General features: G+C 35.8%; 1 pseudogene; it reads left to right on the top strand.

The window, feature by feature from the left end:
* Nucleotides 1–26476, top strand: part of LOC109690631 (protein BCAP pseudogene) — a 38993-nt pseudogene extending 12517 nt beyond the window's left edge.
* Nucleotides 26477–26985: the final 509 nt, after the last annotated feature.

Raw genomic sequence — 26985 nt, 5'->3', positions numbered from 1 at the left:
CTGTGTTTCTCTGGGTCTGTTTTTACCAGTTCAGGTAGGCTTGGCTCCAGGTCAGGTGTATGCATGTTCCACGTCTCACTCTGGGATCTGTGGCTACTTAGGATTCTCATCATGAAGGTCACAGAAGGGCATGAGGACAAGCAAGACAGCATTAATTATCCATAAAGTCTCTTTGCTAACATTTTGCTTCTCCAGTCAAGTCACACAGTCAAACCCAAGTTCGTGGAAATGCAGTGTGTATTCTTCCCACAATAAATTCTGGCAATGTGGTATTTATACACAATGGAGTTTTACTCAGCCATGAAGAAGAACGAAATCTTATCATTTGCAGGTAAATGGATGGAACTGGAGAACATCATTCTGAGTGAGGTCAGCCAGGCTCAGAAGACCAAAAATCGTATGTTCTCCCTCATATGTGGACTTTAGATCTAGGGCAAATGCAGTAATGTTGTTGGACTTGGATCACATGACAAGGGGAGAGCACATACGGGAGGTATGGGGATAGGTAGGAAACCCAAAACTTGAAAGTGTTTGATGTCCCCACTTCAGAGGAGCTAATACAGAAATTTTAAAGTGACAGAGGTCAATATGAGAAGGTGACCGGAAAGAAGTGATGAGGTCAGGTAAAGATTAATCGATTCTTGTTGTAATACACTTGTGCATGGAAGCAATGGTAGGAATCTCTGTGTATAGCTATCCTTATCTCAACTAGCAAAAACGCTACGTTTTTCTTATTAATGCTTATGTCTTCTCTTCAGCAAAATTGGAGAAAAGGTCAGAACAGGTTCTGCCTGGAAGCAAGGGGGAAGAAATGGCCCAAACAATGTATATACATATGAACAAATGAATAAAGAAAAAAAAGGATTAAAGAGAGGGAAAGAAGAATTGTGAACCAACCACAAGATCTACTTCAGGTACCAGTAGCTGTGGTTAACTGCCATCGTGTTCCCTAGGTTATTTGATTAATGCCTTTAGAGAAGAACATTACTTTTTTGTTTTGCCTGGAAAATACCAGGCTTTTGTTACAGATTATATACCTTTAAGAAAAGGAACTGTCTATATGGAATAAGGCTAAATTTCTCGAACAGTGCCGTATATAAAGTAAGCATTCAATAAATATTTGAATGCTTAAGTAAGTGAATGAAAGAATAAAAAAATCATTTTTTAAAGGAGTACTTGGAAGGATCTGGAGGTTAAAAAAAGTTTATCTTTTTCTCCAAAATATTTGAGTCAGTTTCAGAGTCATTCATGAAAGCACACCTTATCTACCCCATATTCATTCTTCTATTAATTTGAACTGTTCAGTGAATATATTTAAATTTCAGCTTTATAGTATATAGAATACTGATTTCAAATTATTTCTTTCACTAAAAAAAGCTACCATACAATATAATTTGCTTGAACAATTTAGGATTTCCTACCACATCTGCTTTGGAACTTACATGGAAAATATTTTATATTGTCAAACTTTTAAAAAATAAATTTAAATCAACAATCTCACTTTTAAAGAAAAAAGACTAGTACATGCCATGCAATATATATGTACAATTTGATGAGCAGGTATAGAATGAACAATGAACTCAAGAAATAGACTATTATTAATTCTGTTAATATTCTAAATGCTCTAGAGTTTTTCCTTCACAACCTGAACTTCACCTTCTCTGTCCCAACCAGACCAACCAGATAAACTGTCCTGAGGCTTATGTTTATCTTTCCTTTGCTTGTATTTATATTGGGAATAAGTGACATATATATATATATATATATATATATATATATATATATCAATCCTTAGACAATTTTGCTCAATTTTAATTATTTATGAGCTTTATACAATACCATACTCTATGTAACCTTCTGTGGCCTTTTTCTTTTTCTCCACCCAAAGTTGTTTTTAACATTTTATTCCTATTATTTCCTATAGCTTTGGTCCATTCAATTTTAAATCTGACATGTCCACGTATTATAAACTAAACAGTCTTCTGATATTGCCCGTTTTGGTTATATCCATTATTCTTGCTATTATAGACAATACATCTATGAATAGTCTTGTACAAGATCCAGGTTTCTCTAGAATATATACCTAGGAGTTGAATTGGTGGATTATAGGTATGTGTACTTTTAACTTTATAATGTAATGTGATTCTAAAGTAATTGCATCAAGTTATAACCTCATTGGCAGCATTCTTGTTGATATTAATTATTGTTCTGTTTCCTGATTTCCACTAATCCACTAAATATGTCATGTGCCATAGTGTAATCTTATTTGTATTCGTGTGTTATTAATGGAGTTGAAAGGCATTTTCATATCTTGAGCTGATAGCATTCCTTTGCAATGATTTTCTACTGAGTTATTTGACTTTTTCTTATTTATTTACAGAGTTTCTGGATGTATTCTGGAAACTAATCCTTTATTTGGGATACTAACCAGTTATTTATATTGTAGTTATCCTTAATAATTTCTGGCTTGACTTTTGCTTTCTTTATGGTGTCAGTTATGGAGATTGAATGTTTGTGTCTCCCTTCCTCCACTCTTCATGTGCTGAAAGTCTAACTCTAATCCAATGGTATTGCCAGATGGAGCCTTTGGGATGCAAACTAGGATTAGACAAAGGGAAGATGGTGGGAACCTCCATGATGAGATTAGTGATTAGTGTTCTTATAAGAAGCAATACCAAAGCACTGGTTCTCTCTGTCCCTATGTCTCTGTATCTCTATTTGACATCAATCAGCAAGAAGGCAGTCTTCTGCAAGCCAAGAAGAGAGTCCTTACCAGAATACAGCCATGCTGGCTCTCTCATCTCTAACTCCCAGTTTCCAGAGATTTCAGAAATTAATTTCTATTGATTAAGCTACCCAGTTTATGGTATGTTGTTATGTAATTTTGAACTAATATGGTGTCATACTTTGAACAATGCTAATTACTGACTAATGCAGTACTTTTTATGAAAAGAGTTCTTCATCTCATAGTGAAATTAAGGAATCTTTTCTTTAAGAGTTTGTATCTCATTTAGGAAAATCCTTCATTATCCCAAGGTCATAAGAAAGCTTATCATCATATATGTATTCTTAACCCATTAAAATTGATTTTCAAATATGGCATAAGGTAGGGATCCAATTTCACTTTTATTTCTTCAATGTAAATAACAAGTCATCCTTAGGATCATTTGTTGATAAGTCTGTTCTTTCAATTAGCTGTAGGGTTGTTTCTGCCACTTATTAAGATTCCATACATGCATGGGTTTGGTTTTTGACAGCATTTTATTCTACTGATACATTTTTTATATCTGTGCTCATATGACAGTATGTTAATTAATATAGCTTGGTAATAAATTTTGACATTTGGTAGAGCAATTTACTATGCTTTCTTTTTCTTCTTCAGGGTCTTTTCCTATTCTTGGGCCAGTGTTTAGCCATATAAATTTTATTATCAGCTTGTTAAATTTCATTAAGATAAAACTTTTTGGTTAAAAAAATTCAAGTGTATATAAAAGAATACTTGTATATTGAAAATATAAATGTATCAGTCAACTAAAATTAAGTTATAACATTTTTATATTCCATTTTTAGATTTTCTTTGATGAAGTACTTTAAAGCGAATCCCACATGTTCTGACATTTCTCTCCCATATATTTCTAGAAGTATCTTTTTAAAAAGGAGTGGGGCATTTTCTTGTACACCCAAGATTCATATTATACCTAACAAGATTAAAAGTAATTCCTTAATACAATCTAGTAAGCAGCATATATTCAAATTTTCCTAATTTACCCCCCTAGTCTGCCCCTCTTTAAAATAATTGATCTCTTAACATCTAAAATACAAGTAAGACCTTCCCATTGCATTTGATGGCTATATTTTTAAATTCCCTTTTAATCTAGACAGTCCTTCCACTGGTTTTTGTTCATTTTCTTTTCTTTTTTTGTGGTTTCTGGGGTTTGAAATCAGGGATAAGTAGGGGTTCTATCACTTGAACCACTCCTCCAGCCCCAATGTTTGTTTTCTCATGTCATTGACTTTTTGAAGAAACTGGGTCAATTGACCCACAGAATGTCCTACGTTTTAGACGTATGTCTGATTACTTCTTGGTGCATTCTTTACTGAATTTCTCTATCCCTCAAATTTTAGATATTGTCTTAATTCAAGTTCATAATACATATATTTGATTGTATTACCTGTAGTGATGTTAACAAAAAATCATACATTGTAAGGGAGAGGCAGTTTTCAAAAGGAAACAAAGCAGGGAAGATGGCAGAAATGTAGAGGAAAGTCTGAGCTTGGATTGATGCCACGTAGTGGGAGGTGCATGTGAAAAGCACAGAGTACCAGTGAGGAAGCTAAGAAAGCTCAATGAGGCAAAAGCCTGGCTTCTGTAATCTAGCAATAGTTCTGGGAGAGGAGGAGACTGGGAAGAAATAGGGCCAAAGGGAAGAACATAAACCCACAAATGAAGGGCCTTGTACTCAATGCTGAGGAGTGCATACACTGTCTCTATAGGCAAAGTAGAGGGACTAACATTACTTAGGGCATAGTGAAAGATCTGATTTGTATTTTGCAAGGAGCACTTTGCTGGATGGATGTGTGTGGAAGAGGTGATTAAGTGGAACAACCTGGAGTTAAAGAGACTTTTTAGGATGTTGTTGCCGTGCACTGAATATAGTCTAGATGAACAGCTGAACTAACTCTGGGGCAATGTAGTTTCCAGAGAAACAGATGCATTTGAGAGATACCAGGGACATGGAAACTCTGGAATTTGTAGAATTATCTGAACAAAAAGAACTTGCAGGTTTCTAGCTTAAGCTGTACATCTCTGCTAGTTTTAATTGGGACATGCCTTCCATTCATGTTGATAAGAACTAAATAGAGACCATACCACATGCATCCACACCCATAATTGGCCAATTCAGAATTACTGCAGAGAAGGCTGCTCTCTGTCTGGTAGTCTGGGTAGCCACTAACACATCACATCTGAACTCTAGGAAGCTAGGTTTTGAAAATCTATCAGCAAAGTTAACACTGTAGGAATGGATTGACTCATTCAAGAAAGCTTTGTACAGTAGATTTGGAAGGAAGCTTGACACAGACCTCAGGGGAACAACATTTGGGTGATGAGTGAAGGAAGGAGAGTTGAGTTGTAGTCAGAGTAGTAGGAGAAAAATCAAAAGACAGTAATGATGTAGAGGGCTTCTTGTAGTTTGCTGGCAATCTTTGGCATTTTGTAGATGGCATTCTCCCTTGTCTTTCCATTATAACCCCTTTGTATATGTCTTTCTTCATATGGTACTTTTTATTAAACATATTGAACTATGAGCCCATCCTTCTCCAGCATGACTTCATCTTAACTTAATTCATTGCATCTGCAACAACTTGTCTTCAAGTAAGTTTATATTCTGAGGTATTGAGAAGTTATACCTCAACACATTAATTTAGAAGAATACAGTTCAATCCATAACAGACAGTTTGAGGCCATAAAGTGGAGAGCCTTGGAGGACATTTGAAAGGGTTTTATATTTGGTCTATGGAGAGCTTTTGAACAGAATAGGGGTATGATTGAAGAGATACTTCAGAAAAATTATTTTGGTAGTCTTTAGTGTTTTATCAGTCAGAGAGTTATGGTTGAAAGCTAACTTATACTTAAAAGTAATTCGGAAAGGGAGGGAAAATAAGAGTTCATATATGGGGAGCCTAGAGAATCAGACTGAGATTTTCACTGGACTAAGTCCACTATAGACAGGACAGGTAGAAGGGATTACTTACAGAACTGTCACCGAAAATGAATTAGATACGAGCGTTTTTGATCTTTGCTCAATGCACATTTGCTCAATATTTGTAGTCTAAGAGGAAGCATGCGTTGGCCTACCTTAGGTCATGGATCTGCTTTGGGAGATTGGAGGTCACTTTGACTAGCAGACCCAGATGTAATGAAGAAATTGTAATCATCTAAAAGAAAACTAGAGTACTGTTACTAAGTAAGCAAACATGTACAACAAATGTGTAAGGAGAGAACCTAGGCCAGGAGCCAGCGAGATGAATTCAAAAGGCAGTGAGGCACTGAGGGATTGGAGTGAGATGAAAGAGAAAAGTTCTGGAAGCAATCCAAAAACTGATTGATGATGGTGAGAGTAGGCACAGGAGAGATTCTAGGGTGGTAACAAAAGCAAGGTGCTTAAGAGGGAAGGCTACTTTTGTATGAAGGTGTAGGAACACTGGTTGGTTTTTGACTGCTTAACTCTGAAACACTTTTCATATTTTAGAAAGGCACCAAAGCAGGAAGATGGGATCATACTGTGATTGATAATTTTCTGTGCCAGCTTGATTGGGTCACAGGATGCCTAAATATTTCATTAAATATATTTTGAGTAGGTCATTGGGGGTGTTTTTGGATGATATTAATGTGTGAGTCAGTGGACAGAGGAAAACAGATTGCTCTCACCAATGTACTTAGCATCATCCAATTTGTTGCAGGCCAGAATAGAGAAAAATTGAAGAGAGAGGGAGAATCCAGACTCTTTACTTGCCTGACGGTATGACCTGGGACATTGGTCTTTTCTTGTCCTTGAATGGGGACTTGCAGCATTAACATTCCTGGTTTCCAGGCCTTTAAACTTCACCTTGAACTGTATCACTGGATTGCCTGTGTATCTAGCTTATACACAGCAGGTCGTGGGATTCCCCTGTCTCCATAATGTGTGTGTGTGTGTGTGTGCATGATATTTTCTATTGGTTCTGTTTCTCTGAAAAATCCTGATTTATACACTTACCTTCTACTCCATGGGAGTCCAAAGTTTTGTTCAGGAGTAAATAATCTCTAAGCCTTTGCATACAGTAGTTAACCCATCGATATGTGGCCTAAACTGGGCATGTGAGATGCTTTCATCTGGAATTTTGGTTCTTAAAGGACTGATGGAATGATTCAGTAGATGGTTAGAGATTCTTGTTTGTGTCAGAGTTGAGAATCCAGCAGCAAGAGAGTACACGTTTGGTTTGGATAACATACGGGCAGAATTCTCAGCAGCCTGAGTCTGTAGTGGAATTGTAGCTGTGTCTTGGCTGCTCCCCTTAGTTTCTGTCTACTCTGAAGTTGACTCTCCAGCTCTCCTAAGAATCCTGCAAGCTAGCCCATACAGCCTTCAATCAACTCATTTTTTACTTAAATTGAGAGTTTGTTTCTTTTGTTTGGAAAGATGGATGATGTCCTAGAGGCTGTTATGAGGTCAACAGTGGCTGGCCTTTTAGTTGTAAGTGAAAGCAAATAGCATGACAGTCATAGAAATGCCCAGAGTCAGCTGGACAAGAGCAAGGAGTGCATGAAAGGGGTCAATAGAGATGGGTAGATTTGATTGTTATCCATCTAGATGTGATCAGGGTAGTTATGACAGTAGAATTTTGGGGGGAGATTGAGAGTATAAAGAGAAAAAATGCCAAGGGCTAATCTTTGGGATACTCTATAAGGAGAGAACAGAAGAAAAAAAGTGAATAACAACTTTTACAAATGTGGGCAGAAAGATGATGGAGTTCAATAATATAAATAGATGTTAAAGAAGTAGAGAAATTCAAAGAAAAGCAAAAGGGTCAAATGAAACATGAAGTCTTCAATGAGCATAATTTATATGTCATTACTAGCTAACTTTAGCTTGTTTTCTGTTGCTTTAACAGAATACCTAAGCCTGGGTAACTTATAAGGAAAGAGGTTTATTTAGGCTCACACCAGAATCTGGCAAGGATATTGTGCAGCATTACAATATGGCAGTGATGAGTACATGAAGAGGCAAAATATCTTGGATGACCTCACTTTATAACAACCTGCTTCTGTAGTAACTAACATCATCCTGTGAGAAGAATGTTGATAATTCCCATCTGGACTGGGCTTGGGAGCTTTAGGTTGCAATTCTTGCTGTGATACTAACTAGCTGTATTACTTTAGAAAAAATCCTTTATGTTGTCTGGGTCTGATTTTCAACATCTGGAAAAATAGGAAATTGGACTATTGATAAAAGCTAATGCTGAGTGATGTCTGTGCTAGTCACTGTGTCAAACTCATTTTCGTAAGTTTAAAACATTGTATGAAGTAAGCTTTACAATTATGCTCATTTTACAAGACAACTAAGGCCTGAGGCTTAGACAAGCTAATTTGTCTAACATTTGAATTTGTGATTTTTTATCTCTAATTATCCTGGGATATAATGAAATTCTTAGAATATAGGCTGATACTCTGTTTGATGCTTGTTGTTTTTTTTTTTAACAAAATTATACAAAGCAGAATCAATTGTCTTAATTATCAATCTACTTAAAAACCGAAAGTGTTTAGGTCTGTTTTTAGGAACTGGATCTAACCAATTTTTAGGTAAGTTAAAAAAAACCTGACATATGAACACGAATGAGATCATTGTCAATATTTTTTAAAGAATGGAACTCATTTTTTTTTTAGCATTTGCTTTCAAAAAGTATTTAAAAATATAAACGTCAGACTTTTGAATTCAAAATGCTTTGGGCTTCTTAGCGCTTTCTGTATTTGTAGAACTAGGTCACTGAGTAATGTTCAAGATAGTAGTTTTGTTCTTCAGCTTTAAGAAATTATGTTGACATTTGGGATAAAGAATTGTATTTATATCTCAATCTGATAAAGGTGGCATATTGGTGTTTCTGCAGCTTGAGGAAAATAGATTGTTAGAGAACTCTGAGCTATGACTTTCTTCCACAATTGAGCTAGTTAATACTACCATAATGTCAGGAAACAAGAAAATTAAAAAAAATTTTTTTACTTTCTTTTCTAACACACCTCTTTAATGGGAATTATTAAGAGCAGTGGTTCAACTAAGATGTCAGGACCTGCCAAAGTTCTAGAGAATTTAGGCAAAATATTCTACAACCTATAGAGCAGAGTGGAATTTCTTTCGCTTACTTTATTGTGCCATCAGCAGTTCCAAGAATTTCATTCATAAAACACTGTTCGTTGGGTCGTTCTCTTCTGGAGGTGACCCACTTTCAGTCTGCTGAAAGTCTATTTCTCTCCTAAACCTCCACCCCCAACAACAAAAATGTTCCTTGAAAAACAGTGTTCTGCTTTCAAAAGCATTTGGGTAACTGTGGATGCAGCAAAACTGAAAAAAAAAAGGTTTTTTTAGTGTTTAGTATTGAATATACATCTAATTTTTTTACCAAAAAATATTTGTCATGTAGCTTCCATGGACCACATACTGCAGTCAGCCTTGTGGGTATAGAAGTGACTTTCTTGCTCTCAGAGAAGTAAGGGCTGGTGAAAATCTCTTGTAGATCTACAAGCAAATGGTAAGGCAGGTAATTTATCTTCTCTCTTTTTTTTTTTTTTAGCAAAATGTCACCAATTTTACTTATTTTCCCCCAACTTTATTGAAGGAAAAGTAAAAATTGAATGAACTTAAGGTGTATAATAATGAGGATTTGCTATTTGTGAAATGATTACTAACTGTTTTGACCATAAGATTCTCTTCTTCCCTCTATTATTTCTCTCTCTCTTCTCCTTTTTTTGTATTCTTTTGGGAGGTGGGCAGAGGAGCAGTACTGGGGTTTGAACTCAAGGCCTCATGCTTGCTAGGCAGGCACTCTATTACTTGAGCCACTCTGCCAGTCCTCCTCTCTTTCTTCTTTCTCTCTCTTCCTCTTCTTCTCCATCTCCTTCTTCTCTCCTGTTTCCCAGTTCTTCCCTCATTCCTCCATGGTATGTCATTGTTTTCTACTGACCCAAGATAAGACAGACTTTTACAAGGGGGGATAAAAAGCTGCCAGGCATCAGTGGCTCACACCAGTAATCCTAACTACTTGAGAGGCTGAGATCTGGAGGACCTTGGTTTGAGGCCAGTCTGGACAAATGGTTCATGAGACCCCATTTCCAAAATAACCAGAGCAAAAATGGATTGGAGGTATGATTCAAACAGTGGAGCAACTGGTTTTCTAAGTGTGAAGATCTGAGTTTAAACCTCAGCTCTGCCAAAAAAAAAAAAAGAAAGAAAGAAAAAGAAAGCCCAATTATTTTTATTGAGGAGTTAAATAAACTTTGTTATTTCATGAAATAACAGAACTAGATTTTGGTGCATGATGATACAAAATTAGAAGAATTTTTTTTGTTTCCTGAATCACCTAATCTTAAGTATTATAATATTTCATGAGACTTTTAAAACAATTGCAAAAATAAGGTAGACATTGGACTTCTGTATTCTGTTTCATCAACAACTTGGACAAAAGGAAAATTTGGTTGTCTGTGTTAATATGAGAATTCCTGGCTTTCAGGTGCAGGTCAAAAATAGCACTTTAGCCTAGAAAGAAACTTCAGGCTTCCAAAGTAATGACTAGTAGGAAGCTGACTTTTTTTGGTTAAAAAGAAAAAAAGAAAGAAAAGAATAAGAAAATACCATCATTCACTGTGATGCTGTTTGTAAAGCTTGCATTTTACTTGGGATGGTTGAAAATCTTCCTTCTATAGAAAAGTAGCAGCAAGGATCCCTTTTTTATTTTAAAAATGATAATAATAGACACTTCATGCCATGGTTGCAGAAAATGCACAACAGCAAAAAAAAAAGTGTAAACTAATTACACTCAAATGAGATTACATTATATGTGTTACAATTCCATCTTTTTAAAAGCAATTTTTTTGAGACAGAGTCTTGTTGTGTAACCCAGGCTGGCCTAGAAGTCTCAATCCACCTTGTATCAGCTTCCTAAATTGCTGGGATTACAGACACGCAATACCATATCCAGCCCACAGAAGCATCTTAACTGAATGGAGAAATAATAGGGAATGTATGTGTGATAATGTGTCTGATTAGGCTAATCTCTTGCAAGACTCATTAATTCACTAACATTTTAAAATTCTTTATCAGCATAAATTAATTGCATGAAAGGTGGTTCATTGTGCTATTTTCATATATTTGTATACACTCATATATATGTGTGTACATATATGTATATATAATGTGCTTTGATCATACTTGCTTGTTCTTCCCCCCCTTTACTACCATGTCATATTATTATTATTATTATTTTAGGTTTAGATTCTGCATATGAGTGAAATTATGTGATATTTGACTTTCTGAGGTTGGCTTATCTTGCTCAAAATGATGATCTCCAGTTCCATCCATTTTCCTGTAAACAACATAATTTCAACTGTCTGTATGACTGAATAATACTCCATATTTTCTTTATCCATTGATTATTTGTTGGGCTCCTAGGCTGATTATATTTCTTGGCACTTGTGAATAGTGCTGCTATAAACATGGGTGTGTATCTCTGTCTTATGTTGACTTATATTTCCTCGCATATGTGCCCAAGAGTTGTCTAGCAGGATCACATGGTAGCTTTATTTTTAATTTCCTGAAAAACTTCCATATACTGATTTTCATAATAGCCACACTAAGTTACATACTCACCAACATTCCACAAGGGCTCCCCCACTCCACATCCTTACCACACTTCTTGTTTGTTTTCTTGATGATAGCCATTCTAACAGGATGAGATGGAATCTCAGTGTCACTTTGATTGGCATTTCTTATATGTCTAAAGACGATGAATATTTCTTCATGTATTTTTTAGCCATTTATACTTCTTTTGAGAACTGTCTGTTTAATTCATTTGCCCATTTAATTGGATTATTTGTTCTTTTTGGTGTAATTTTTTTTTTTGTATTCAGGGTCTTGTGCTTGCTGGACAGACTCTCTACTACACGAGCCACAGTCTTAGCCCTTGGTGTTCAATATTTTTAGTTCTTTATATATTCTGAGTAGTGACCTTTTTTCCGATGAATTGCTGGCAAAGATTTTCTCCTATTGTGTGGATTGTGGATTCTATTCATTCTGGTAATTGTTTCTTTAAGTGTGTGGAAGCATTCCCATTTGTCAGTTCTTGTTTGTATTTTTTTGAGCATTGGAATTTTATTGAGAAAGTCATAATCTATACTCGTATCTTCAAATGTTTTTTCTATATTTTACTGTACTAATTTCAAAGTTTCAGATCATACACTAAGATCTTCAATGATAATTCTTGCAATAAATTTATAGCCTTTTTAAGTTTCTGAAACCCAAAAGGTGGAAAACCACATTCTGTTAGAAAGAACACAGGAATTAGAACAACAAACTCTGATTTTATTTTCAACTCTGCTTCATTTGCTGAACTTGGGCAAAAGACCTTGGGCCTCAGTTTCCTTTCCTATCAAAAAAAGTTCCAGTCCTTCCTTAATACATCTAATTGTTATGGGGAACAAATTAGAAAATAGATATTTAATCAAGTAAAACTTAGAAACTAATATACAAAAATTATTAAAATTGTTAGCATTAGAAATAGTATTAACTGTTTAATTGCTAATTTTCATAAATAAGGCAAAACTTGTTAGAAGTACATTCAGAGTGACCATATTTGTAATTTTTCTGTGTTTGGAAATGAAACATCTTTTGATATAGCCTTCAAACACTAATGAAAAGCCCTTATTTCAAGTGAATGAAGTTGCAAACTGAAAATCGAGTGTTTGTAGCTTTTCAAAACATTCTCTTTGTACTTACTCATTTTCTGCATTATATCATGGATAATATCTCATATCGCATTCGAATCATAAGCTCTTTGAGGACAAAGTTCCCAGTGTTTTTCAACCTTCATAGAGGTTGTTCATGGCCACTCAACAGAAAATATAGCAGCTTAGTTTCAGATCCATGTCTATCTAATATCAAAGCCTTGTCTTTCCTGGTACCATCTTGGAACCATTAGCTAGCCACTTATTTTGTGAAACAGTGTTGAGGGTTCAATGTGCAGCAGATCCTACCCTGATATGTTAACTTATGTACACCCTTACTCCTTCCTAGGTTGGAAGTCATTGCAACTCTCTGGCTTGTGTTTTTGACTTAATGTCTTCTTCCACTGCAGCACTCCCATTATCTCAAACCTCCATTTCCTGGTTCTTCTCCACAAAAAGGGGATACTTGGAGCCCTTAAGTCCTATGAGCACAAGGTAGTCTTGTGGTGGGATCTCCCTAGGCCTCCAAAGGAAAGAAGACACTGTGCCCATAAATCCCTCTGGTGAGAATTCAAATCAGACAACTGGGGTTTGAAACCTTCTAAACATAAATATTGTCCATTAGCATCCCTGCTGATGTTAAACCATTGAAAACCATCACTATTTTGAAATACTCTGTTTCCCATCTTGCCACTCTATCCCCAGGGCTGACCTCACCATGACTGAGTGCACTCAGAAAATATTATTGTGTAAGTCATCAGTTGGGTCCATATCACTGCTTGCTCATCCTGTCCTTGCTATCTAACATTTGGGCTTCTTAGAGAAAATACTAAAAAAGTAACGTCCAGGGGATCAATCAGTGTAGTTTTACATTTGTCCAAGTTATTGATGAGACAGAATATTGAAGTACAGTTTATACCTTATTTTTGCAAATGTTTTTAAAGTCTTATGAAATATTAGAATATTTAAGATTAGGTCATCCAGAAAACAAAACAATGTACCTTCTAATTTTACATCATCATGAATTAAAAAGTAGTTCTGCTATTGTTGCATGTAATGAAAAAACATTTCTATTTAACTGTTCAGTAAAAAAGAATCAGTTCTTTTTTTTTTCTGCAAAAAATGTATCTTATTTTGGGTCAGAAGAGAACAATGACAGACTGTGGAGAATATGCCAACACAAGGGAAATGTGAAGTAGGAAATAGAACCACACTGGCTTCCATCCTCCTCCCCACACTCCCTCATCGCTAGGACATTTTCAATACTGAAAGAAATGGTATTTAAAATTTTTAAAAAATATTGTTTGGTGCTGGGTTTCTAACCCAGGGCCTCAAAAGAAGTGTTATTAAGAATTACACTGGTCCATACTGGATGATCTGACCCTAGCAAACTGGGAATCATTTTCTTCCTTTGACAACAAACAGGAGCTGAGTTCAGTAATGTACATTTTAGAACAATTGAAGAGTTTTAGAATTCCTTTTTCACTCTCTCTCACTTGACTCCCTATATTAGCAAAATGGTTTACAAGCATATTTGCTTTCTTACTCAAAGACAACAAGAATAAGAAATGTCCTTCAGTGTGTGATACTTCCATTAACCCTGGTGTTTTAGCTCTTTTAAATGTCTCAGCACTACAGATATGGACTTGACAGAAGCAAGTTTTTGTCAAACATGCAAATAAGGGAGAACAATTACAATCCAAGGCTATTTTTAGTTAAAAAAATGTATGTGTCCCATTTCTTAAGAAAATTTAATTTAAAAGTAAATTTTTATAACAATGAATATCAATATGAATTCAAAGTGTTTAACATCCTTTCCCAACTTGTTTATACCCAGCTGAACATTTTTTGGTACTGCTCTTTTTCATTTATTTCATTTGTTTGTATATTGATATTTCTTACTGTTAATTATTGATAAATTTTTAAAACAGATGAAAATGACTTATAAAAGATGAAAATTTATAAAAGTAGAACATTTATTTAAAGAAAATGAAAGGTTTTAACTATTCTACAAATTTAAAAACAGATTTCTCCCTCATGAAGTGGATGATGTTCTCAGGTTCCTATGCAAAATTCCAAAACCATCCAAGAAAGTTATTTATTGTGATTTTTAAAGAGAAAGCATAGTGTGCTTTAATATTCAGAAAAAAATGGCTCACAAATACTACTCCCATCTTTTTAGGAATTTGAGGGGTCTAGAATAGGCAGATTATGTTTATGACATTGTAGATATTGAAAACATAAGCGAAACGTGAAAAGTTTAAAGAATATTCTTAGAGCTATATTTTTCAGATTTTTAGATGGTGTAAGTTGCTTTTCATTTGTGTAGAATCATATATTATTTTAAAAATTTTGCTGTACTTTGAAGGCAAACAATACAGAATCAATTTTTGCTATTCTTGGTAGTTAAGTTGCAGTTAAGTCGCTGGAAACCCTTAGTGAATAATGAACCATCCCTCCTCAGGAAATACAGGGTTAGGTTCTTGTGAGCCTTTGGTCAAAAAATTTTTAATAGCTGATCAATATACAGCTTCATTTTACGTGTGTTACCATTTAATGATGTCTTATGTAATGTATATTGCTGATCATTAATACTGAACGCACACATGTCTAAAGGAAGCTTATCTAAAAAACATGTCTTTTCTAATGCACACTGCAGCCTTCTTGCACTTAGAAACACTACACAGTAGTTTAGTGCTATAGTAAGAGACCATTTTAAACAGTAAAATCACCAAATCAGACAAAAAAAAGCACAAAAGTATGAAACGACAGTAAGTAGACTGAAAAAGACAATTGCTTGTAGTATGACAGCAGAAATGAGGGTACATTGTTGCCTTGTTTGACCTCACTTGGGAACATGTGGCAAACTTTTTACTCATCTATGTATGCCTGCACATGACTACAAAATTTTACTGGTTGGCAGAATTTGTAAATGTAGGACGCACAAATAATGAAATTTTATTGTACCACTGGGGATTGTAATATTTCTTTGCATAAAGTGGGAACCCAAAATATATAAGTTGATAAGACAGAAAGTGTCCTTTGATTTTTAAATGAATCCCATTATATTATACTATTCTGTTTTATGTGCTTAAGAAGTTTGTGATAGTCTATAAATAGAACATGAATGTTATAAACATGAACATTTTATAATAATATGCATGCTTGCATGTAATCATTTCCCTTGAAGATGTTACTCTTGCTTGTGGCATCTAAAATTGGTGAAAATACTGATGTCAACATAAATTTCCATCCTTTTATTGCTAATCCTTTCCTCCTTTGGCAGGTTTTAGGGTCGTTTTTTCTTTCCTTGGAATTCTGAAAATCTACCATATTTGTATTTACGCATTTTAAATTAGAGCATCCATCTTTCTTTAGTTCGGAAAAATATTCTTTTATTTTATTGGTTACTTCTCCATTCTCCTCATTTTATACGTGGAATGCCTGTGTCAAATATGCTCTCAACTTCTGAATGTAGCAGGGTGTCAATTTTTGCAAAAAATGGTAGCTGGGATTTTGATAGGAATTACATTGAGAATCTGTAGATTAGTTTGTCTTGCTGTCTTGTTAACAATAAATAGCCTTCCAAATCCATATATGTAAGAAATCTTTTCTATTTCTTTAACATTTTAAAGATTGCTTTCAATAATGTTTGGCAGTTTACAGTATATAAATCTTACACTTCTTTTGTTAAAGTTATCCTTAAGTATTTTATTTTTTCAATGCTCTTAAAGGTAGGTTTTTAAAATTTCATTTGGATCACTCATTGATAATACATAGAATAAATGTGATTTTTGTACATTGGTCTTGTAACTGCATCTTGATGGACTTTTTTATTAGTTCCAATAGTGTGTGTGCGTAAAATCTTTAAGATTTCTTTTATACAACAAGTTGATGTCATCTGTGAGTAGAGATAGTTTTATTTCTTACTGTCTTACCTGGGAAACCTTTAATTTCCCCGGCTAGGATCTATCACTGTGTGTGTGTAGGGGTTGAAGACCAAGTAGTTAAAACAGTCACGTAGGTGCTTTATGTCTACATGATTGACCACTGATTAAAGCCATGGATGTGTAGCATGGATATTTGTCTGGCTGGCAATCCCTACTGCACATTGTCACTCGTCATGGCTGGGAGAACTAAGCACTGACTGTGTAACTCCACTGGGAAAGGGCAACTGGGAATGCTGCCTTATTCTCTCGGGCTCTGCCATACCTATCTTTTTCCTTTTCCTGGTTTTAATCTTTATCCTTTCTCTATGGTGATAAACTGTAATCATGACTTTTACAGCTTTTTTCAGTTCTGCAAGTCCTTCTAGTGAATCACTGAAATGGAGGGTGGTTTTGGTGAACTTGTAACACAAGATGATTTTAAATCTTTTTCTAGTAAATCCGGTGTTTGGGTTTCCTCAGGAAAAATTCCAATCGAAATTGTATGGGCCGTACTTTCCTAATTCTTTTCGTTTGCCATAGATTTTTTTTTATTGAAAAATGGATTTTGTTTTTCCCACCTCTCCCACTGGGACAGGGTCTTGCTACGTAGCCTAGGCTGAGTTCAAATTCTTGATCATCCTGCATCAGCATCTCAGCCTTGAGTGCTGTGACCACAGGTATGTGCCATCATACCAAGTTTGTTTTTGAGATAGGGTCTCACTAACTTGCCTAGGCTGGCCTTGAACGGGGATCTTCCTGTATCTGCCTCCCTCTGAGTAGTTGGAATTACAGGTGTACACTACCATGCCTGGCCCTGTTTAGTGATTTTCTTGAACCAATTCTGTAAGGTCATGTGTAGCCAATTTTCTGTCATGTGTAGCCAATTAAGTCTCTGCTTAGCATAATAGTCAGCTAATGATTAGACAGGAATTCCATGGGCGCTTTGAACCTGTTGGTTCTACCAGCTTTGCCAATGGACTCTGTCTGCACACTTTGGCACACTTTCGACCTTCTAATAGAGACAATTTTACCTTAAGCTTCATTTCATGCTTGCATAGAGGCCTAAATTCCAGCAGAGGTCTGAGATAAGGGCTTCTCAGCTCTCTTCTGGGTATGCACCCAGCTCTGTGCATGTACTTCATCTTCTAGATTTTCAGGGATATGTTAACATTTTTTCAAAGCTTCTTATGGACCTTCATTACTTACCTTAAAATGTTGAAAAATTGGTTTTTAGTCAGCTTCTTGTTTGTCCCAGCTGTTAATTCTAACTCAAACAGCTGTGATATCAAATAATTGCCTAAGATTTTTTTCAAAAAATGCTCTGGGGAATAGACCTTTCATATTGATTGTACTCTGGTAAGGCAAACAAAAACAAGTCCTGAGTGGGGATTTCTATAGGTAGGTCAAGTAATGACAGTTTTCTTGAAATAGAGATTTTGGGGAGAGGGCTGAGATTCCAAACATTCTCTGCCCCTTTCATTGGTGTAGGCTGCTGTTTCTTTTTACAGGTGTTGTAGTTCCAAGGCTGTTGGTTTCCAAGGCTACTCTGGAGCTAGGGAGAAGGAGAAGGGAATAGGGCAACTTAAAACCTCACAAAGCTCACTGTTCTTACTAAGACTCAGTCTTTAGTAAACACTCCTTGGGTTATTAAAAACCTCTCATTAATTTCCAGAGTACTGGAACTGTTGTTTCTTGCTAATTTTTTGGCCAGTTCGTATTGCCTTTATGTAGGAACAGATATTCAGAATAAGCAGGGCTTCTTACTCTGCTATTTCAGAAATATTCCTATACTCTTCTGTTTTTTGAGTTTGTTAGTGGTGCTTAGTTGTTTATTAATCTTGTGTTTGAGAAATCTTCTCTGCTTCAGTGTTAATGACAATTTTGGTTATGTAATTTGATGATTACAGGTAAAAGGCAAGATGTATATAAACAGGATATGCTGGACTAATGGATGGGGGAACCAGGGTGGAACTAGCTACTTGAGGTTATTGCCCTAACCACCCAGAAGAATTGACAGAAGCAACAAATCTGTTCGTTACTCAACAGGATGAAGCAGGGGGAAGGGCTAACTTGCAAAGCTGTTCTGGCTGCTATTCTCTGATTAACTATCCTGTTGGGAGAGCTAAATGCCTTCTGATTCTTCTACTAGTTGTAGCTGACCTGGAGGACCACTAGGACTTCCACAGCACTCCTCCTCTATGTTCTGTTAATTGACTTCCTTTGCTTTTTATCTTTCATTGATTCCTCCAAATTTCTGGCCTACTGATATGTTGGTTCTAGTCTACTGATAGCAAAATCATTTCCTCATCTCTTTTCCTTCTCCTTTACATCTTTATTTCTTATTCATCCCCCACCTTCTTCTCTTTCTTCCTTCCCTCTTCTGCCTATATATTTCTAGATGTTTGGAGTAGATAGAAGGGGAAGTTGGCATTATCTATCATCTTCTTCTAAGTCTTGACACTGTATATAATAGTGAAATATAAGAAACAACTAAAATGGGGAATGTTTAATTAAATTTCAGTACCCTTGCATGGAGGTACATTACACACCATTAAGTATATATATACATTATAAGAATTCTTAAGCCCATGCAGTGTTAGTGTGATGCAAACAAAACTTAAGGCTGTATGACTAGGATGATCACAATAACAAACAAAGGAGGCATGATTAAATTCCTAGCAAAAGACCTGGGTGGTGCAGATAAACTTAGTACCTTGAACACATCAAACTTGCTTCTCCCTCAGGGCCTGCCCCTGCTATGTCCTATGCATTGTATACCATTTCCCAGGTAGCTCAGATTACTCTCTTATTTAATTCAGGCTTCTAAGCTAGTGTCACCTTATTAGACTAGCCTATAAAAATAGCAAACCTGTCTTCGTTATTATTCCTTGTCCCATTATACTATTTTTTCTTCATAATACATTAGTATCTCAACATGTTTGTCCTCCCCCATACCCACAGAGCATATGAATGTCATGAAAGCAATAACTTTTTCTTGTTTACTGCTCCACTTGGGGGGCCTAGAACAGTACTTGGCACATAATAGGTACTCAGCAAATGATTGTGAAGTACTTTTGTAAATGAATACCTAACATAAAAATTCAACCTGCTATTTTAGTCTATCACATTAATTAAAAAATATAGCTACACCCTAAGTTCTTATTGAAGTTTGAGGGCTTAATATGAAATATGGAAACAATAATCCTTTAAAATGTATTCTTTTAAACTCAGTTTTTACTATTCATATTTTGTCTAAGAATTGCAATAAGGTAAATGAGTATATAATCAGTTGTAGAATTCACATTAATTGTTTTTGTAAATAATCCTAATTATTCTGCTATAAACATGTGGAACAGATATTATTTTCCCCTCTTTTCAGATGAGGAAGATGAAGTGAAAATATGGATTATTTGCTCAATGTCATGAAGAAAATAAGTCATGAGCCTGAATTGGAACATAAGTCTTTAAACTTTATGTCCAGGGCTTTCTCCCTAGATCGATTCATTAATTAAAAAAATACTGACTGAACTCTATGTGCCAGATTTTTGTAATGCCTAATTAGGGAGCTAGCAGTGAATAAAATAGAAAATAAAAAAACCTCTCATACTTTGTTACATTTTAGTGGCTATGTTATGGAAAACAAAAACAACTTATTAACAAGCAAAAAATCTAAGATATTGATGATAAGTGCTATGGAGAAAATACAGCAAGAAAGATGACAGAATGCTCTGCAGAGGGTATTGGAAGTGTTGGTGTTAATATTTTCAATCAGGTGGTTAGCGAAGACTTCAATGGGAAAGTGACATCTGAGCTGAGATCTTCTTGAGAAAGAGTGTCCTCAGCAGAGGGCACACATGTGCAAAGGCTCTGAGGTGAATGGGTGCTTGATGAATTTAAGGATACACCAGGTGACTGGTGTGGATGGGACAGAATGTCCAAGATGAAGAGTGGCAAAAGATCATTTCAGGAAGGTAGAAGGGAGGACAGTAGGCAGTAAAGCTTTGCAGGAGGTTGTGCAGACCTTAGCTTTTACTGTGGATGAAATGAGTACTAAGGAGAGAGTTAAGCATGGAGCATGGTGATTTATGCTTTAAAGGACTTCATGATTTGTGTTTACTGGACAGGTTTGGCTTAGAACATCAAAAGTTTGGTTTTATCCATTTTAAGTTTGAGATGCCTGACATCTCAAATAGAAATACTGAGCGGGCAATTGGAGATAGTGTCTGGAATCCAAGGGAGAGGTCTGGGTTGGAGATATAAATTTGGGATTTGCCAGCACATAGGTGATACTTAAAGTAATAATTTTGGGTGAAGTCACCTAGGGAGTAAGTGAAGATGGGGAAGAGGTCCAAAGACTGAAACCTGGGGTCCCAACATTATGAGGAACGGGCAGAGGATGCTGAGAAGGGTCATCCATAGACGCAGGAAAACAATCAGGAGAATGAGGTATCCCAGAAGCCAAGAGAAACAGGTGTTGAAAGGAGAACTGTATAAAATGGTGCAGAACTGGCATGAGGGGTGGGAGGAAAGATATTTTGGGAATTATTCCTTTGTTTCAGTTAAAAAAGTTTTCTTCCTTGTCTTCTGCTTATTCAGCCATATGGTGATGTAAGGTGATGGGCTGGGGTGGGCACCATGGTTGACTTGTTTTTGGTATGTGTAATCCTCCTGTCTCTACTCTGCTGTGAGTACTGATGATCCTGGCTAGGAACATTTTCATGGGGATGTGTGCATTTGCTATGTCTGGCTCCCAGACAAGAAAATACAAATGCTGCTTTATCAATTTTCAGTACAATTGCTCCATGCCAAGAGCAGAGTTGGAAGTCTGCCTCTCACAGCCTTCAGGATAAAGGCCAAACTCCTTAGCATGACTTATCAGCCTTTAGAAGGTGCTTCATTTCTTGCCATCCTCCCACTTTACACCTCCCTTTCTTTCCCCCCTCTTTTTCAACCATCATACATCCTCATACTACTTGCTATGGGTGTGCAAGGGCTCACAAGGAATTGCTATGTCCTTCCCTGCTTTTGCTCACAGGAAATTACTGCTGGTCCTTTGGAGGACAGCACATGTGGGATTTCTACTGTGAAGGCTTCTTGATCCCAGGCTGGAGTACTTACTCTTCTCTTTACTTCACCCTCTCTTATTGAATTTCCATATTGCATTGATTTTTTTACATGTGAATTTTTCATTGGAATTTATGGTTCTTAAAGTTAGGGATCATAAGTTATTTATCTCAGTAGCTCTTACCCTGTCTGGCACATAGTAGGTTTTTAATAATATTAACAGTCAATTTACAAAATCCTCAAACTTTACAATGTTTGTCTTTGTGCTAAGTACTTTTTCATGCGTTTTCTCATCTTACCATAATAACTCTCTGAAGCAAGATTTTTTAGTTTCCCCATGGCACAGATGAAGAAGCTGAGATTTATAGAGGTTATGAAATTGTTCAAGGTTATATAACCTACATGTCTAATTGACAGAATCTGAGCACTAATTTCTATTCTGTACACTTAAATAAAGAAAAACTAAAAATGAGTTGGGAGTAGAAGTTCTTTATTGGTATTTTGTGATCCAAAATACCTATATTTTCATTTTTTATTAATTTCTAAACTAATAAGCTTTGTGTTTGCCCTATTTCTAGATGGTTATGTGGCATCTCTTCTCCTTTCCTATATATTACAGTAGTCCTGCTTGTTTATCCAGGAAGTATTGAATTTGTATACCACGCACAGCCGCATTGACAACTAGCCAGATCAGACCCTGGACAAAGACTCTGCATAATCAGCAGTGGTGGGATGAGAGGGGAGGGAAAGAAGTGAGGTAGGGCTTCCACATGGTACAACTCCTAGGCAAAACTATTTCATTGTGATCTCCTCTGTTCTTAGGGCAGACAGAGAAAGATATGGGTAAATGTGATGGTCAGTTGCACGTGTCAATTTGACTAATCTCGAATCCAAGTTACATGATGTATAAGTTTGAGACCTCAGAGTATAATTCATCTCTTTATTCCTGGCACCCAGCTCACTGTTTGACTCGGAGTAGGGACTGAACAAAAACATGTCCTAATAAGAGTATGGGAGTTTGCAATCTTAAGTGCTCAGAGATACCCAATCTGGGCTTCCCTGTAGACCAGGAAAAGCTTTGTGGAGGAAGCAGTCTGTGAGCACCATCAGAGGGAAACTCTAGCCAATGGAAAACCATGCATCCATTCATTGGCACCTTCAGCACATACACTTTTCTGTTTCTTTCCTTGCAAGGTGATACTGCCAACATTTCTGCATCACTGAATGGCTTACTTAGTAGTCACTGGTAACTCTTATAAGGGCATCTGAGTTGAGGGATTTGTGAATATTTTCATCTTCATTAAAGACTTTAACTATTTTCTTTGTTGGTATCAGAGTCTGAACCATTTCTGGAGTGCAAAGATGTACTGAATGGTTATCCTTTCTTTTCAGGAGAGATACAAAGATACTTTGCTGTAGGAAGGAGAAAGCAGAGGTTCTTCGAGAGGGAGAGGACTCACTTTAAGCATGCCTTGAGGCAGTCCCAGTAGTGACTTCCTCCTGTAAATAGATTCCTTCCCTGACAGTGTGAATGTGTAGTCCCTGCTGGGAAATGGCACAGAAAAGGAGAGATAAAACCCCTTATTCTGTCCTTTAGGATTATACATCTTTTGAGCTTACTCTGTTGTGTCTGCTCCTCATCTGTTCTTTGTTGGAAATAGGAACTTCATGCTTATTTATTTAGTAAAGAATTATTGAAAAACTAAAATTTATAGTAAAGATGAAAACATAATAAAAAATGGCTGTTTCTAGGACTGGGGAAAGAAATGATACGCAATGAGCCTGGAGTATAGTACTTTTTACTAAAATGAAAGTGCTGAAAAAAGCAAAACAAGACAAGACAAAATGCAAACCAAATCCACACTAATGCGTACATGTCAAAGAATCACAGGAGCCAATAGAAAGAGCTGCCAATGGCCATAGATGGAACAATTTGAAGCAATAAAAAATTGAAAAGGTTGGGCCTCTGGTGGCTCATATCTGTAATCCTAGGTACATGGGAGGCTGAGATTGGGAGGATCACAGTTTGAGTCCAGCCTGAGCAAATAGTTCACAAGTCCCCATCTCCAAAATAACCAGAGAAAAATGGGCTGGAGATGTGGCTCAAGCAGTAGCATGCCTGCTTTGCAAGTGCAAAGCCTTGAGTTCAAACCTCAGTCCCACCAAAAAAAATTTAAAAGTTTTGGATTATAACCTAAGTTATAAAATAAACATCCACACATCCACATATGAGTTAGATTAAGACTGAATAAATGAATGGAAGAAAAGACACAAATCTCCCAAACAGAAGAATTCCAAACAAATTGTGTAGCTATTTCACCCTAACCAAGGGGCAGCATAGTTCCTTACTTCGTAAGTGTGGGCTGCACATAGTGGCTTCAACCCTTCCAAAATGTAGAGTATGGGAAGAAGGAAAAAATTAATCTTACAGTGGATAAATCTGACAAACATTACTTCAACCAGGTGATCAAGGTTAATATCAACTATGATAAGTCATGTTGGTAGTATATGCCTTTGATATGATTTCATCAAAACTGTCCCTTTACCTGTGTGGTTTTTCTCTTAAAATGCGTAATTGCATCCTAATCATAAGAGAAACATCTGGCAAATTCCAATAGAGGAGTATCCTACAATGTATTCACCAGTATTCCTTAAAATGGTCAAGATCATAAAAAACAAGGAAAGTCCTAGAAACTGTCAGCCAAGAAGAGCCTAAAGAGACATGTAGATTAAATGTAACGTGGTACCCTGGATAGAATCTTGGGACAAAAAAGGTTGTTAAGTCAAAACTAAGCAAATCTAAATAAACTATGGGCTTTAGTGAGTAGCAATGTATCAGTATTGTTCAGCAACTATAACAAATGCACTAATAAAAGATAGTAATGGGAGGTACTGTGCAGGAAAGGTTATATGGGAACTGTCTTGATTTTTACCTTTAAAAAACAAAACAAAACTATCTGCTCATTTTCCCTGTAAATCTAAAACTATTCCTTAAAAAAATCTACTAAAAACTGAGTAAAGCTCTTGGCCTCCAGACTCCACTTGCACCCACAATGCTCCCTCTTGTATTTTGCTTTCCTAACTTTAAACTCCCTTTACACCCACATGTCCTGTGATGGATTCTTCCCATGGGGCCCAAAGAATTTGGTAGTCTTCTGATTGCAGACTGCATGGAGTTGTTAACAATTCTTCCAGCATCTGTGGAGAAGTTGTTTTGAAGCTAAATATAAATCCATTTACTAAATTTTTGGAGAAACCTACCAATGATGGAAGTCATTCAGAGGAACTCTTTTCCCATCTTAAAAGTACTCCAATGAAAGAACATTTACCGTGGTATGACAGTGGCAGTCAATTCAGAAGCCTGAAGCTGGACATCCTAAGTGAAAAGGCCCAATTGGAGGGGTCACTTAAGGAAGCTGAGTTGGCAACCTGTTCTGCAGAATTACTTTTACCTTTGTTTAAGAATACTATTGAAGAGATTAGTTTAGCAAATGTGAATCTTTCTGCATCTAATTTGAAGATTTCTGAACAGAAGGAAATATTAACAAAAGAATTAGATACATTTAAATGTGTAAAGCTAACCTTAGCCCATTTTCTTAGACAGACCGACTACAAACAAACAGGAGACAGTTTACCCAGTATGTTGTTAAAGAATGTCACTGATAATGAAAATGAAAATATTAATCTTAAGAAGATTCTTGAAAAGGAGTCATATATCCAAGAACTTTCATGTTTGTCTCAGAATAAAAAGGCAAATGCTTTGAAAGCAAATTGTTTTTCTCAATCAGTAAAAGTAGTACATGAACGACTACAGCTCCAAATTCATAGAAGGGAAGCAGAGAATGACAAATTGAAAGAATACATAAAGAGCTTAGAAAACAAAATAGCCAAATGGATCTTACAGTTGAGAACAAATAAGCATGAGACTGTAGCAGTGAAAGAAGAAAGAAGACAAACAGCTATTGCTCTAAAGAAGGCATCTAAAATTTGTCAGCAAAGTCTGGAGCATTTTACAGGAGATATCAAACACCTTACTTCCCAAATTAGAGATCAGGAAGTCAAGTTGTCGGAAACAGTTTCAGCTTCCATTGCCTGGAAAAGTTGTTATGAGAAAACTGTAATTGAAAAAACTGAATTGGGAGTTCAGATAGAAACAATGAAAAAAGCAAATCACTGATCTTTTGGAAGACCTAAAGGAATGGAAACTCACGGAAAAAAATTCATGTGAAGGAATTCTTAGAAAACTTCACTCACTTGAATATGAAAGTGAAACTCTAAATCTTGAGAATACAAAATTAAAGACTACATTTGCTACTTTGAAAGATGAAGTTGTTTGTGTTGAAAATGAACTCTTAGAATTGCAAGAAATAGAAAAACAACAGAAAACACTTGTAGAAGTATATAAAACTCAGGTACAAAACTTGCAAGAAGCAGCTGAAATGGTAAAAAGCAGATTAGAAAATTTGCTACATGAAAATAGCCTAATAACAAAAAACAAAAACGAAAAATTAGAGAAGGTTGATGGAAATCACAGTCTTCGGACAAAATTTTCTCTTGAGGAGGAAAATTATCTTATTCAGTTAAAGTGTGAAAACCTTAAACAAAAATTAGAACAGATGGATGTGGAGAATAAGGAACTTGAAAAGAAGCTGGCAGACTAAGAAGAATGTCTTAAGCATGGCAATCTAAGCTTAAAGAGAAATCAGAAGAATATACTGCGCTGGCCAGGCAGTTGGAAGCTGCTTTAGAAGGAGGAAGACAAAAGGTTTCTGAAGAAATGGAGAAAATGTCATCGAGAGACAGGGCTTTCCAAATTAAAATATTAAACCTGGAAACTGCGCTTAGAGAGAAAAGTGAAGAACAAAACCAACTTGTTTGCAAAATGAACAGTAAAGCACAACATCAGTAAGTATGTTTGAAAGAAATACAGCATAGTCTTGAGAATCAAAATGAGAGTATAAAGACTTATTTACAGTTTTTTAAAGTTTCGTATATAACAATGTTTGGATAAACTGCTGAATTTATTTTCTATACTACTGGTTGTTATACATTATGATTTATAAGTGGCAGTACTAGAGTTTCTATGTGAAAATGTAATTTATTATCTAATTGATACTTTGAAACATGATAGCTGTTAGTATTCTTTTTTGCTAAATCTCATATAACTCTGGCTTAATTCCTTTTTAAAATATATTGGGTTTTAGAATATTTTTCTTATACAAGTCAGAATCACTCTCTGTGATGTCTGTACCCACCATTCAAATGAATTTGTAATAAATCTAGGTCAATTACAAGGCAAATGCATAATTTAAAATAATGCATGTAGATGTTTTATATTGTGGTGCTATACAAACACAATAAAAGAAAAAAACTGAGTAAAAAAGGGAAAAATGCATAAGGGTCTGCTGTGGTTGTTGCATACGTATGTAGAATTAAGTGCACACACATAGATCAATAAATGACAATCTGCTAAAAAGAAGAGCAAGATATTGCATACAAATTATGATGTGTTGCCTGCCT

Source organism: Castor canadensis, chromosome 9 (genome assembly GCF_047511655.1).
Source record: "Castor canadensis chromosome 9, mCasCan1.hap1v2, whole genome shotgun sequence".
Lineage (NCBI taxonomy): Eukaryota > Metazoa > Chordata > Mammalia > Rodentia > Castoridae > Castor > Castor canadensis.
Note: the sequence above shows the minus strand (reverse complement) of the source record. Positions and strands in the feature narration are given on the sequence as shown.